Genomic DNA, 16,348 nt, shown 5'->3' with positions numbered 1-16,348 from the left:
TACTGTCCCTAGTCAGTGTCCCTGATCACTGCCACACCAGTTGTATGATGATGCTGTACTGCACTGGTGACAGTGTGCATTTAAAAAAAAATTGAATTTCTTTGTTTTCTAGAAAATTAAGACAAAAAAAATTACAACTTAAAAAAACTCGCCTCTTACTAAATACCATGGACTGTCCAATTTCCAAAAAGGCATCATTTGTACCCTCCTGACATTTATGGGCTTAAAAAAATGAGATTGGCCGTCAGTACATCAGGATTGATCGATTTTCAGAGATATATACACCCTAGTTTGTGGACTCTTAACTTTCCTACGGAATAAATAATATACACTGATTTGGGTTATTTTCAGCAAAGAAATATTGCAGAATACATTTTGGCTTAAATTTATGAAGAACAATTATTTGCAAAATATTATAACAGAAACGAAGAAAATCTTGTTTTTCATTCAACATTTTTGGTATTTTTTTCATTTATTTAGCAAAAAATAAGCCTAGAGGAAATTAAATACAACCAAAAGAAAGCTCTATTTGTGTGAAAAAAAATGATAAAAATGTAGTTTGGGTACAGTATTGCATGACCGCCCAATTGTCATACAAAGTTTGACAGCGCTGAAAGGTGAAAATTGGCCTGGGCAGGAAGGGGGCGAAAGTGCCCGGTATTGAAGTGGTTAACTTACCAGTCAAATCCAATTCTTGGAATACAGTGAAGGACACGGGTCTCTGACCTCTGCTCTTTATCTCCCTATTGCTTACTGCTAAACTTGCTACGTGGGAAGAGTTGTACAGGGATGTCCCTGCAGCTTTCTTTTTCTTTTTTTTTTTCATGGCAGTGTTAAAAAAAAAAAAAAACAAAACAGCTCCTGTTTTTTAAAATTTGGCACTACATACAGTTGTGTTCAAAATAATAGCAGTCAGACATCACTAACCGGATCAATCACTGTTTTTGGTAGAAATGATATTTCTACATGACAAATAATTTACTAGCAGGTGTAGTAGAGTAATAGAAATCCAACAGACCCAACAGTCATGACATGCATGCTGCTGATTCTGTGTAATTGAATCACTAAATGAAAGGGGCATGTTCAAAATAATAGCAGTGTGGAGTTCTATTAGTGAGGTCATTCATTCTTTGAAAATAGGTGGCAATTATTGCCCTTATTTAAGGAAGGAAGGCAGCAAATGTTGTACATGCTGGTTACAGTGCATTTCTCTCTGAAATTCTGAGGAAAATGGGTCGTTCCAGACATTGTTCAGAAGAACAGCGTACCTTGATTAAAAAGTTGATTGGAGAGGGGAAAACATATAAAGAAGTGCAGAAAATGATAGGCTGTTCAGCTAAAATGATCGCAAATGCTTTAAAGTGGCAACCAAAACCTGAAAGACGTGGAAGAAAGTGAAAAACTACCATTCTAATGTATAGAAGAATAGCCAAAATGGCGCGGACTCAGCCAACAATCAGCTCCAGGAAGATCAAAGAAGGTGTAAAGTTCCCTGTGAGAACTGTTACAATTAGAAGACGCCTATGTGAAGCCAAGCTATCTGCAAGAAGCCCCCGCAAAGTCCCACTGTTGAAACAAAGACATGTGCTGAAGAGGTTACAATTTGCCAAAGAGCACATTGACTGGCCTAAAGAGAAATGGCGCAACATTTTGTGGACTGATGAAAGTAAGATTGTTCTTTTTGGGTCTAGTGGCCGGAGACAGTTTGTCAGACGACCCCCAAACACTGAATTCAAGCCACAGTACACTGTGAAGACAGTGAAGCATGGTGGTGCAAGCATCATGATATGGGGATGTACCTCATACTACGGTGTTGGTCCTATTTATCGCATACCAGGGATCATGGATCAGTTTGAATACATCAGAATACTTGAAGAGGTCATGCTGCCTTATGCTGAAGCGGAAATGCCCTTAAAATGGGTGTTCCAACAAGACAACGACCCCAAACACACCAGTAAACGTGCAACATCTTGGTTCCAGACCAACAACATTGACATTATGGAGTGGCCAGCCCAATCCCTGGATCTTAATCCAATAGAAAACTTGTGGGGTGACATCAAAAATGCAGTTTCTGAGGCAAAACCAAGAAATAGAGAAGAACTGTGGAATGTGGTCCAATCATCCTGGGCTGGAATACCTGTTCACAGGGGCCAGAAGTTGGGTGACTCCATGCAACACAGATGTACAGCAGTTCTCAGAAACAGTGCGACTACAACCAAATATTCATTAAGTGATTCAAAGGAAAGCAAAATCTTCAAACATTTTTCAGTTTATATAGTGAATGTTTGAGTTTGTAAAGAAGAATACAAACACTGCTATTTTTTTGAACAGTCTAATATTCACTTTTCTTCAATTTTTTTAGAGGAACAACACAAATTTGATCTATTTTTCTTCATGTTTTGATTTGGAATAGAATGTGTCGTGTTCCCAATGCATTTGTGTGGATGGAAATAAAAGCTATTAGAAGGATTTTGAGCTTTAGTCACTTCTTTCAACACACTGCTATTATTTTGAACACAACTGCACATGAATAAACGCAAATGTAAAAGATTTACATACAAATGTAAAAATAAAAACTCCCAAGAGGTTATTAAAAGGAATTTTTCTTAGATTTGAATTTACCCAAATCAGTGATTTATGAATGATAGCTACAATAGTAACATTCTCTTATAAACAGATAGCTCAGTCCTGCAGATTACACAGGGAGAATGTGCTTCCCCCTGTGTAATCACTGGGGCACTGTGACAGGCAGGGAGGGGGGCTCTGGTCTACCGGGAGCACACACAGCTCCAAATACAAAGCTGTTGGTTGACACACTGACAGCAGAACAAAGTGCTGCTGGTTACACAGGGAGAGCCTCCATCTCCCAGTGTGATCTCCAGGACTGGGCTGTCCATTTGTCAGTTAGCCAAACTGCTCAGTAAGTGTACAATGTTTACTGGTGACCACAGTATTTACTATGCAACCTTCTGTGTCTCCTTATTGGACTGTGACTGAACACCATCACACATGACACTGGTCCCCACCTTGTGTTCTCCTCTTACGTATCTGCTAAACTCCTCTCCTACGACAGCGCCCAATGCAACTCCAACCTGTAAATATCCCTGCAATATAATACACATATTGACTGCAGAAATATGCACATATCATTGAAACAAAATTGCTCTGTTGTGTGTTCAGATTGCCACATTCAAAAAACTTCATACAATTTACTTTTAGGTACAGGTACTTATATAGCACCATCAATTTACACAGCACTTTAAATATTTATTACACATTCACATCAGTCCCTGCCCTCAAGGAGCGTACAATATTAATGTCCCTATCTCACATTCATATATTCACATTGTGACAGACTGCCTGGCAACCCCACCTGGGCACTTCCGAGAGCGGCTTCCGCGCTGCTGGGACACAGGACAAAGGTATTATAGCCGGGCATTGCACCCAAGGACTTGATGACACTAGCTTAGGTGCAACTGGAGCTCTTTATTGAACAGAAATACAGGTTTTTATATACTTCAAATAGGTGCAGTCCCCACATGAACAATAAAACAAAAATTACACATTGGGACAAACATCCCTCACTGATTAGAATAGATAACAAGATAAAAAGAACGCTCTTTCAGCGTTACCTATAATGCTACCACCTCCCCTTCTCTGTTGGGGTCCCTCAAGGCTCTGTCCTCAGGTCCCTTCTCTTCTCCATCTACACCTCCTCCCTTAGCCAACTCATACACTCTCACGGCTTCAACTATCACCTCTATGCCGATGACACACAAATCTATCTCTCAACCCCCCACCTCACCCCCTCGGTCTCCGCCCAAATCAGACACCTACTGAGCGACATATCAGACTGGATGTCGCTGCACTTCCTTAAACTGAACCTCTCCAAAACCAAGTTTCTTGTCTTCCCCCCAGCCCGGACCCCACCCCCCATTGACTTCTCCATCACATCCAACAACGCCACCATCAAACCCGCCCGCAGGCCAGAGTACTGGGTGTCATTCTGGACTCCAACCTATCCTTCCAGCCCCAAGTCCAATCTTTAACAAACTCATGCAGACTCCACCTCCGCGACATCGCCAAAATACGTGCGTTCCTAACCCCAGAAACCACTAAACAGCTCATCTGCTCCCTCATCATATCACGACTCGACTACTGCAACTCCCTCCTCACTGGCCTGCCTTGTCGCTGGCTATCCCCGCTTCAGTCGATCCTGAATACGGCTGCCAGACTCATTCACCTTTCCAACCACTCCATCTCCGCCACCCCCCTCTGCCAATCCCTCCACTGGCTTCCGATTGTGCAACGGATCAAATTCAAAATCCTAACACTGACATACAAAGCTGTCCACCATACTGCCCCGAACTACATCACTGACCTAATATCCAAGTACCACCCAGCACGCACACTCCGCTCCTCACAAGACCTCCTTCTCTCTAGTTCCCTGGTCTCCTCCCATGCCCGCCTCCAGGACTTCTCCAGGGTGTCACCCATCCTCTGGAACTCCCTGCCCCAACCCATCAGATTATCACCTACTCTCCTCTCCTTTAGGCGCACCCTGAAAACCCATCTCTTCAGGGAAGCCTACCCCACCCCCTGCTAACTTGCCAACCTCCTCCACTCATCCTACCACTCCATCCCCCACAGCTATCTCCTCCTGTGCCACCATCCCCTCCCTCCTAGATTGTAAGCTCGAAAGAGCAGGGCCCTCAATCCCCTCATGTTTTGCATTGTATTGGTATTGTTCTGTCACATGTTCTGTCTCCCATTGTAATGTACAGCGCTGAGCGAACTATTGGCGATTTATAAATACTGTATAATATTAATAATAATAAAGCTAATGCCAGACTAATTTTATCATGTAGGTCCTAGATTGTAAGCTCCCAGGATCAGGGCCCACTTATCCCTCTTGTATTGAACTGTATTGTTGCTGTATTGTCTCCCTTTATATTGTAAAGCGCTGAGCAAACTGTTGGCGCTATATAAATCCTGTATAATAATAATAATAGGAACAAAGAGTAAACACAACACACCCTAATAAAACAGATTATAGTAAGAGACTTCAGCATCAGGTTGTTTTGAGCTGATTACACTAGGATCTGCTTAGTCTCTGGATCTAGGAGGGGTTTGAAGCAGTCAATGCTGGTTTGGACACAGAGACCTCAAATCTGTATCTTGGTCCTCCAGTTCTCAGAATCTGTGTTTCAAGGAGACATGAGCTTGAATGTGAAGTAAAACTACTCCAAAAGGTCCCCCCAGGCACACACCTCACAAAGAATAGAGCCCCCTCAGATGCCAGGGCCCTTCATCAGTAGGCAAGAGGCTAACCTGCAGTCCCCTCCAAAAGACCCTCTCCCAGTTAGATCTGTCACACACATACTAGGGCAATTTAGACAGGAGCCAGTTAACCTACCAGCATATCTGTAGAGTGTGGGAGGAAGCCGGAGTACCCAAAGGAAGCCCACGCAGGCACAGGGAGTACATGCAAACTCCAGGCAGGTAGTGCCATGGTTGAGATTCGAACCAACAACCCTAGTGCTGCCAGGTGGAAGTGCTAACCACTGCCCATACTCATAGAGCTGTACAAATCTTCATTAAAGCCCATCTGATCCCTTAGATTACTACTGTAATGCTATCAGTGCATCTACAGAAATAAACCTTTTTTTAACTTTTTTTTAAGATGTGTTAGAAAAAAAAACCTTTGCTGATAGTCCTTAAGAGAATCGGACTCTCGCACACAAGCTCTCTTGTAGTCTATTTCCCATTGAAAAATGCTTTGATCAACACTGATGTCACTCCCTGAGCAGAGCTGTTGATTAGAGCAGTGTCCGGGTGTGTCGGAGTGGTAGGCTGCTGCTTGTGTGTAACAGTCTGACTCTCCTAGTATTGCCAGTGCAATTTTTTACCAGGTTGGTGACAGATGCAAATTGTTCATTTTAATTATTACAACTACAGTTTCAAATACCTGTTGATCCTGCCAACACTTTCTCTTCCTGGATCTGTGTGACTGTGCTACATGCAAGTCTTTACCTGCTAAGTAGAGTGCAGTGTAAAAGGTTGATTGGTTCTCTTTAAAGTGGTCCTATACTAAAAAAGTGAATATTTGCTATATTATGAGAACATATAGAAATGGTAATTTCTCCCGAAAGATAGCAGTGCACTTTCTGTTACGTGAGGTTGTCTGGACTCTTCTTGTTCTTACAGCTGTATATGTGCACTGAGGCAGGGGAGCATTTACCACAAGGCAAACAAGGCATTTGCCTAGGGCGACATATTTCAGGGAGGCAGCACTGACCTCTGGAAGAAGGGGCGGAAGAAGGGACACATGCGGCATGGGGACCAGGTGGGATCCTAGAGAGGCTGCGGGCTGCTTGACGGTGTATGTTGAGCCCGACTCTCGTTCCTGAGGATGTCTGAAGCTGTTAAGGTCTCTCTCTTGCTGATGGGGGGAAGGGATGATATTGGAAGGCTCTCTCGGGTGGGGTGGACAGGTGTTGCTGGTCAATATCAGGCTCCCTCTCTGTTGGGGGTGTTATTGGTTTTGGTGTCAGGCTCTCTCTGGGGGGGGGGGGCAATATTTGTGTTGCCTAGGGCAGCACAAAACCTAAATACACCACTGCACTAAGGTAATCCAAGTCACTGCTGCCTCTGACTGCTAGTCTCATCAGATGTGGTGTGGTATATGATGATGTCACTACTGCGTTGTTGTCAAGGTCCTACCTTTTCCCTGTGGTTATGTTACTTCATGTGCTGGTGTCCATCTTGGATTCTGCTGTGCATGATGGGAGCCCTTTTATGCCTTCAGGTTTCTGTGGTCCATCCTCCAGAGGGGTGTGGCTGATGACATATAAGCCTGTGGCCCGCACATGCTCTTTGCACTTGTGTCTTGTGTCTTTGTGTTGCTGTTACTCTGTTCTGACTCTCATGACTCTCCTGGTATCTGATTCGGCTTGTCTTGACTATTCTTTGTATTCTCCTTTGATCTGACCCTCTGTTGCTGAACCCGGCTCGTGACCTGTGATTCTCGTCTGCTGTCCTGTACTGTTCTGTCCTGTTGTTGTTGACCCCGGCTTGTCTGACTACTCTTTTGTCTCTTCCACCAGCTACACGCCATTGGCGGCGGCCATTACCGCAGCTGAGGTGTCTCGGGGGCCGCGACCTGGTTCCTGGCTGCGTCAAGTCCATCCCCACCATCAGGGGCCCTGGTGAAGGGCAGCCTGGGACTTAGACTCCGCGCCCTGAGGGACTTCGGTCTGTGGGTGGTGGTTGTCGTCAGCCAGTGCGTTACATTGTTAGGCCTGCCTGTCCGTTCCTTAGCTCCTGCCCTGACATTACACAAGTGCCATGAACCCTGACGGTGCAGGCACGCCTTCGCTCCCAATGCTAGTCGCCAGACTCGATCAACAGGATCACCTGTTGGATCAGTTCGCTCAGGCGTTGCAAACTCTGCTTGCACGCACCGCGCACCTTACTCCTGGTGTTATTAGGCCGGTTGTCGCTCCGGTGGTCGCTTCCGCTGCTGTTCCGCTTGCTGTGCCTACCGCCGCGGCTGATGCGGCACCCGCGGTGTCCAGAGGTATGACCGGTTCAGCCCCTCTTCCACAGCGCTTTGGGGGTGAGCCGAGTCAGTGTCGTGGGTTCCTCAACCAGGTGGGTATTTATTTTGAATTAATACCCCACGCCTTTCCGTCTGAGAGGTCCAAGGTGGGGTTCCTCATCTCACTACTCTCAGACAAGGCCTTGGCCTGGGCAAATCCCTTATGGGAGAGGAACGACCCGGTGATTCAAGATTTTTCTGGTTTTGTCGATGCCTTCCGTAGGGTATTCGACGTACCGGCTCGTTCCGCCTCGGCGGCCAAGCTGCTCATGACCATGCATCAGGGTTCACGGACCGTGGCCGAGTACGCTATAGAGTTTCGTACCCTGGCGGCAGAGGTCGGTTGGAACAATGAGGCTCTGGTGGCTGCGTTTTCCCATGGTCTTTCTGACTCATTGAAGGACGAGATTGCAGCTAAGGAACTGCCTGTGGTGTTGGAGGAGCTCATCTCTTTCCTGATCCTGATTGACACCAGGCTCAGGGAGAGGCCTTCACTCAAGGAACGCCTGCGGAGGCCTTCCAATCGACTGGCACCTGCGTTTTCTGTCCCACCCGTTCCTCCCTCTCCTCCCACGCCTCCTGGGGATAGCTTGTCTGGTGGGGAACCCATGCAGCTGGGGTTTGCTCGCCTTTCCGAGGGGGAGCGGGCCGCTCGGCGTCGGGAGGGTCGCTGCCTGTACTGTGGCCTCGGTGGGCACTTTCGGCAGTCTTGTCCGGTCCGTCCGGGAAACGCTCGCACCTGAGATCATGTCGGGGACAGATCTTGGGTGGAGTTTCCTCGTCCCCGGCGTTCCGCAAGGATAAGCCACTGATCACCGTGGTCCTTTCTTGGACAGGGGGCTCGGTGACGGCCCAGGCGTTGGTAGACTCTGGGGCCGGTGGGTTGTTCTTGGACAGCTCGTTTGCTGCGCAGCACTCCATTCCCCTGCAGGCTCGTGCTGCCCCATTGGTTCTCGAAGCAATAGATGGCAGGCCCCTGCAGCCGCCGCAGGTTACCCACGAGACCCTGCCAATAGAGGTAGCCATTGGGGCTGTTCACAGGGAGTTGGCCTGTTTTCAGGTGATTTCTTCCCCACACTATTCGGTGGTTTTGGGGTATCCCTGGCTCCAGAGGCACAATCCAACCTTCAATTGGCAAACAGCCGAGATTCTCTCATGGTCTCCACAGTGTGGGGCCGGGTGCATCCGGGGGCCGGTTAAGGTATTGTGTGCCTCCTCGGACTCTGCGTTGCCCACCGACTATGGGGAATACCGGGACGTGTTCGATAAGGTACGCGCTGGTACCTTACCACCGCATCGTCCTTACGACTGCGCCATATCCCTGCAACCCGGGGCCACTCCTCCACGTGGCAGGGTGTACCCTCTCTCGGTTGCGGAGAATAAGGCCATGGAGGAGTACGTGGTGGATGCGCTTTCCCGGGGGCACATTCGTAAGTCTACTTCCCCAGCAGGAGCGGGGTTTTTTTTCGTAAAGAAGAAAGGTGGGGAATTGAGGCCCTGCATCGATTATAGGGGTCTCAATCGGATTACCATTAAAAATGCATATCCAATTCCTTTGATTTCTGAGTTATTCGACCGCCTTAAGGGAGCAACGGTCTTTACCAAACTCGACCTTAGGGCGGCGTACAACCTCGTACGGATCAGACAGGGGGATGAGTGGAAGACCGCGTTTAACACCAGAACTGGGCACTACGAATACCTGGTGATGCCCTTCGGATTGTGTAACGCGCCCGCGGTCTTTCAGGAATTCATAAACGATGTCCTTCGTGATTTGTTGCAGCAATGCGTAGTGGTTTACCTGGATGACATCTTGGTTTACTCTACCTCCATGGAGTCCCATGTCCAGGATGTTAAGCAGGTGCTGCAACGATTGCGTGAGAACGGACTCTTTTGTAAACTCGAGAAGTGCGAGTTCCATCGATCCCAGGTTGCCTTTTTGGGCTACATAATTTCCGCGGAGGGATTTTCCATGGACCCTCAGAAGGTTGCGGCAGTTCTGCAGTGGCCTCTTCCCAATGGTCTTCGGCCCATTCAGCGCTTTCTGGGTTTTGCCAACTACTATCGGAAGTTCATCAGGAACTTCTCCACATTGGCAAAGCCTCTCTCTGACCTAACCAAGAAGGGGAGTAACCCTCACGAGTGGCCATCCGAGGCCATCAGAGCTTTCGAGGCTCTGAAAGCTGCCTTTGCTTCGGCTCCGATTCTTTCGCATCCCAATCCTGGGTTGCCCTTCGTCCTCGAAGTTGATGCTTCCGAGACGGGAGTAGGGGCTCTCCTGTCTCAGCGTCGGTCACCCGATGGACCCCTACTTCCCTGCGGGTTCTACTCCAGGAAGCTTTCCTCGGCTGAGTGCAACTACCAGATTGGAGATCGGGAGTTGTTGGTCATCATTCTGGCTCTCAAGGAATGGAGGCACCTGCTCGAGGGTTCCGCGGTTCCGGTCCTCATTCTTACCGATCACAAGAACCTGACTTATCTTTCGGAGGCCAAGAGATTGACACCCCGCCAGGCCAGATGGGCTCTGTTCTTGTCACGCTTCAACTATGTGGTTTCATATTTGCCTGGTTCCAAGAATGTCAGGGCTGATGCGTTATCACGGCAATACTCTGAGTTGTCCAGGGAGGACTCTGAGCCAATCTCACTTATACCTCCAGATCAGATCCTGGCTGCCATTCGCACCAGTCTGACCTCTCCCCTTGGGGAGCAGATTTTGGCGGCTCAAACTGATGCTCCTCCCGGGAGGCCGGAGGGTAGATGTTTCGTACCCGAGGGATTGCGCACCCGCCTGCTGCGTACCTACCATAACGCCAAAACTGCCGGGCATCCAGGGAAGAACCAGCTGTGTTGGGTCGTCTCTCGCTTATTCTGGTGGCCAACCCTCCGTGCCGACATTGCCTCTTATGTAGCGGCATGTTCGATCTGTGCCCAGAATAAGTCTCCACGGCATCTCCCTTTGGGTCTTCTGCAACCCATTCCCAATGGGGAGCGTCCTTGGTCACATCTAGGGATGGACTTTATTGTAGACCTCCCGGTGTCTCGGGGTCATACGGTCATCCTCATGATCGTCGATCGGTTTTCCAAGATGTGCCATTGCATTCCACTCAGGAAATTACCCACAGCGCAGGAACTGGCCACGGTCTTTTCCAGGGAGATTTTTCGCCTGCATGGGTTACCTAAGGTGATTGTCTCAGACCGCGGGAGTCAGTTCGTGTCCAGATTCTGGCGTGCCTTCTGCTCCCAGTTGGGTATTAGTCTCTCCTTTTCATCAGCCTACCACCCGCAGTCCAATGGGGCTGCGGAGCGTTCCAATCAGGCCTTAGAACAATTCCTTCGGTGTTACATTTCAGACCATCAGGATGATTGGGCCGATCTCCTGCCGTGGGCAGAGTTTGCCAGGAACTCAGCGGTCAACTCCTCCACCGGGATGTCTCCCTTCATGGCCAACTATGGGTTTCAACCCGCGGTATTACCTGAGAGGTTCTCACCACAGGACATTCCGGCTGTGGAGAACCATCTTGCTGCCCTGCGTTCTTCTTGGGGGCAGATCCAGAGGGCCTTGAGGGACTCAGCTCAGCGCCAGAAGTTCCAGGCTGATCGCAGACGGTTGCCCGCTCCTTCATACCAGGTCGGCGATCGGGTGTGGTTGTCTACTCGCAACCTCAATCTTCGGGTGCCCACACCCAAACTGGCTCCCCGTTTTGTCGGTCCTTTCCGCATTCTCCGCAAAGTGAATCCGGTGGCCTATGCACTTGCCCTTCCGTCTGGGATGCGGATCTCCAATATCTTTCATGTTTCCCTGTTGAAACCTCTGATCTGCAATCGCTTCACTACCTCTCTTCCTCGGCCCCGTCCTGTCCGGGTTGACGGTCATGAGGAGTATGAGGTGAGCCGGATCCTGGACTCTCGATTGGTGCGCGGTCAATTACAGTTCCTGGTTCATTGGCGCGGTTATGGTCCCGAGGAGCGTTCCTGGGTTCCTTCCGCGGATGTCCATGCTCCTGCCCTCCTCCGCGCTTTTCATACCCGCTTTCCTCAGAAACCTTTTGTTGAGCCGCGGAGGGGGAGGGGCCCTTGAGGGGGAGGTACTGTCAAGGTCCTACCTTTTCCCTGTGGTTATGTTACTTCATGTGCTGGTGTCCATCTTGGATTCTGCTGTGCATGATGGGAGCCCTTTTATGCCTTCAGGTTTCTGTGGTCCATCCTCCAGAGGGGTGTGGCTGATGACATATAAGCCTGTGGCCCGCACATGCTCTTTGCACTTGTGTCTTGTGTCTTTGTGTTGCTGTTACTCTGTTCTGACTCTCGTGACTCTCCTGGTATCTGATTCGGCTTGTCTTGACTATTCTTTGTATTCTCCTTTGATCTGACCCTCTGTTGCTGAACCCGGCTCGTGACCTGTGATTCTCGTCTGCTGTCCTGTACTGTTCTGTCCTGTTGTTGTTGACCCCGGCTTGTCTGACTACTCTTTTGTCTCTTCCACCAGCTACACGCCATTGGCGGCGGCCATTACCGCAGCTGAGGTGTCTCGGGGGCCGCGACCTGGTTCCTGGCTGCGTCAAGTCCATCCCCACCATCAGGGGCCCTGGTGAAGGGCAGCCTGGGACTTAGACTCCGCGCCCTGAGGGACTTCGGTCTGTGGGTGGTGGTTGTCGTCAGCCAGTGCGTTACATTGTTAGGCCTGCCTGTCCGTTCCTCAGCTCCTGCCCTGACAGTTGTTCATTGTTCTTGCTGGAGAGGAAGTTATACCTGAGCACCTGCAGTGCAAATATCTCCCTGGAGCTGCTTCTTTGTTCATTCTGTGGTTCTGTGCTTCCTTAATCTCCTCTGTTGCCCCCAGATTTTTATCATTCCAATCCTCAGATCATAAGTCATCAAAAGGGCATCTCTGACATGAGAAAGCAAAGCCCTGCCTCTACCAAGATGGTCACCTCCACATAGGGACATGACAAAGAACAGGGCATGGTTTATCAGTAATAAGAAAAATTGCAGACCGCAGACAGTACAAGTAGAGCAATTTGGTGCACAGTTCAGGTTGCCTTTAACCACCTCCCACCCAGCCTATTATAATATTGTTGCTGGGCGGGAACTCTGTTATCCCAGGTGGACTTCATATGATATTTTCTCACTTGCATGCCTTTTGCGAGCCCTAGAGACTGCGCAGCGACACAATCTGTGACCCGCTGTGTCCACCGGACAAAGCAGAACACAGATTGTTGTACTGGGCCGGTCCTGGTGCCATGTGATCACTGTGACTAATCACAGTTATCCAATGACAGTTGTACACAATGGCTTTCATTCGTAGTCATTCATTGTGTACTACTGTGATCTCTGTGATTGGACACAGTGATCACATAGAACAGGGCCAATCGCAGCAGACATGTACCATGTGATATTACAATCTAAAAGGAAAAAAACACAGTGAGCGCTGGTCCTGAGCAGCAGCTGAGCACTCTAAGCAACCGATAAGTACTTATACAGAATAGCATAAAAAACAGTGCAGCGCTGTAGGTATTAATAATAAACCTGAAATTAGTCCACTGCAAGTCTAGTTCATAGAAACATGTCAAGTGACAAGTGGAAATTCAGTGTTGGTGATCCGTGAGGAAGTAGCAGAAATACGCACTCACCAGAAATAAGATATATATAAGCAGTATATATCAAAAAGCCCATGGATCCTCAATCCAGAAGGAACAAAGCTGGTCTGGTCATGATAGGTAGGTCCCTCCTTCAAGGATGCAGAAAAAGGTCTTCCTCCTCCCAGGTGGATATTTGGATTCCAAAGTCAGGATTCCAGAGTGTGCAATGGATAGTGTTCTGCTTCTCATACTGAGACACAGCTACAGTAAACCTGTGGGTTCCTGGTGTAGTCAGGGGTATCTTCCTCAGGTAATGAAGGCTGTTTATCCAGATTCCATTAATATAAGCTGTAGGATCAGATGTTCTGATGAAAAACTTCTGCTGGGAGCCGACCACTTCAATCCACAAAACGAGAAGATCCCACAGTGCTTCTACCTGAGTGATGGAGGTAGATGTCCTGTCCACTGGAAGCACATGGCTGAGCCTGTCATTGGTGTACTATGCACACATTGTCCATAGGAAGCCAGGCTTAGCTCAGCTCCTTTGACTATTCCCAACCCCCTGAACGTACACAGCGTTTGGACACTCTGCTCTCCTACCATGTGATAGCTGTGGCCAATCACTGCTATCACAATTGTACACAATGGCATATGAATGGATGCCATTTATAAAAATGATTGCCTTTACAGTGATCATTACTGTAATAAGAAATCATTGTGTTGAAGAAAAAATAAATCCTAATCACCTCCCCAGAATAATACAGTGTCTCTATGGTGACACTGTACTGCTCCGGTCACAGTATGTAAGAAAATTGTAAAAAAAAATTACTTTTTTTTACTTCTTGTCACCATTCATATGATGACTCTGTACTGCTGTGTTGACAGTATGTAAAAAAAAATAATTTTTTCTTTCAAAAAATTGTGACATTATTATAACTTCAAAAAACTTGCAATGCTTCTTACAAAATACTTGGGTTGTCTATTTTCCAAAAGGGGGTATTTGTACTGTCCTGGAATTTTAGAGCCTCAAGAAATGAGATAAGCCATCAGTACATCAAGACTGATCAATTTTCAAATGTATATACCATAGATTGTAGACTCAGACTAAATATTATACTGTACTCTCCCCCCTCCTCTTATATAGTCTGGACATTTTTTCCAGCGATATGCCTTTGACAAATAATGCAGTCTAATGTAGTTTAATGATGTGCAGGTTTATGCTGATTCATGTTCTTGAATGGTACAGATTGACATGCTGTTCATTTGTGTTCATGTTTTCCTTGATTTAGTTCTTTTCTATGCTGATGATAGATTTCTGTCATTATTATTATTATTATTATACAGTATTTATAAAGCGCCAATAGTTCGCTCAGCGCTGTACATTACAAAGGGGGACAGAACATGTGACAGAACAATACCAATACAATGCAAAACATGAGGGGATCGAGGGCCCTGCTCTTTGGAGCTTACAATCTAGAAGGGACGGGATAGTGGTACAGGAGGAGATAGCTGTGGGGGATGGAGTGGCAGGAAGAGTGGAGGAGGTCAGCAAGTTAGCAGGGGGTGAGGTAGGCTTCCCTGAAGAGATGGGTTTTCAGGGTACGCCTAAAGGAGAGGAGAGTAGGTGATAATCTGATGGGTTGGGGAAGGGAGTTCCAGAGGATGGGTGACACCCTGGAGAAGTCCTGGAGGCGGGCATGGGAGGAGGAGACCAGGGAACTAGAGAGAAGGAGGTCTTGTGAGGAGCGGAGTGTGCGTGCTGGGCGGTACTTGGATATTAGGTCAGTGATGTAGTTCGGAGCAGTATGGTGGACGGCTTTGTACGTCAGTGTTAGGATTTTGAATTTGATCCTTTGCGCAATCGGAAGCCAGTGGAGGGATTGGCAGAGGGGGTTGGTGGAGACAGAGCGGTTGGAAAGGTGAATGAGTCTGGCAGCCGTATTCAGGATGGACTGAAGCGGGGATAGCCAGCGGCGAGGCAGGCCAGTGAGGAGGGAGTTGCAGTAGTCGAGTCGTGATATGATGAGGGAGTGGATGAGCTGTTTAGTGGTTTCTGGGGTTAGGAACGTGCGGATTTTGGCGATGTTGCGGAGGTGGAGTCTGCACGAGTTTGTTAAAGATTGGACTTGGGGTTGGAAGGATAGGTTGGAGTCCAGAATGACACCAAGTACTCTGGCCTGCAGAGCGGGTTTGATATTGGCGTTGTTGGATGTGATGTAGAAGTCAATGGGGGGTGGGGTTCGGGCTGGGGGGAAGACAAGGAGCTCGGTTTTGGAGAGATTCAGTTTAAGGAAGTGGAGCGACATCCAATCTGATATGTCGCTCAGTAGGTGTGTGATTTGGGCAGAGACCGAGGGGGTGAGGTGGGGGGTTGAGAGATAGATTTGTGTGTTGTCGGCATAGAGGTGGTAGTTGAAGCCGTGAGAGTGTATGAGTTGGCCAAGGGAGGAGGTGTAGATGGAGAAGAGAAGGGGCCCAAGGACAGAGCCTTGAGGGACCCCAACAGAGAGGGGGAGTGAGGGGGAGGTGGTAGCATTATAGGTAACGCTGAAAGAGCGTTGTGCCAGGTAGGATGAGAGCCAGGAGAGAGCAGAATCTCTGAGGCCGAGGGAGTGTAGTATTTTGAGGAGGAGGGGGTGGTCAACTGTGTCGAAGGCCGCAGAGAGGTCAAGGAGTAGGAGCACTGAATAATGGCCATTAGCTTTGGCGGTTAGAAGGTCGTTGGAGAGTTTGAGTAAGGCGGTTTCGGTGGAGTGTAGGGGGCGGAAGCCAGACTGTAGGGGATCGAGGAGGTTGTTGTTGTTGAGGTGAGAGTATAGGCGGGTGTAGACGAGGCGCTCGAGGAGTTTAGATGTAAGTGGGACCAGGGAGATGGGTCTGAGGTTGTTCGGGTCATTGGGGTCCAGAGAGGGCTTTTTAAGTATGGGGGTGATGTGTGCATGCTTCAGTGGGGAGGGGAAAGTGCCGGAGGAGAGGGAGAGATTAAAGATGTGGGTGAGGGAGCGTAGGATGGAGGGGGAGGGAGGTCGTAGGAATTGTGAGGGGATAGGGTCGAGGGGGCAGGTGGTGAGGCGGGCATCAGAGAGGATCTTGGAGACTTCCTCGATGGTAGTAAGGTCAAAGGTGTGGAGTGTTGGGGGAGCTTCAGTATGAGGAATGTAGGGTGGGGTGG

The sequence above is a fragment of the Staurois parvus genome, unplaced genomic scaffold (genome assembly GCF_062004578.1).
Source record: "Staurois parvus isolate SC_StPar_1 unplaced genomic scaffold, SC_StPar_1.0 ptg000576l, whole genome shotgun sequence".
NCBI lineage: Eukaryota > Metazoa > Chordata > Amphibia > Anura > Ranidae > Staurois > Staurois parvus.
Note: the sequence above shows the minus strand (reverse complement) of the source record.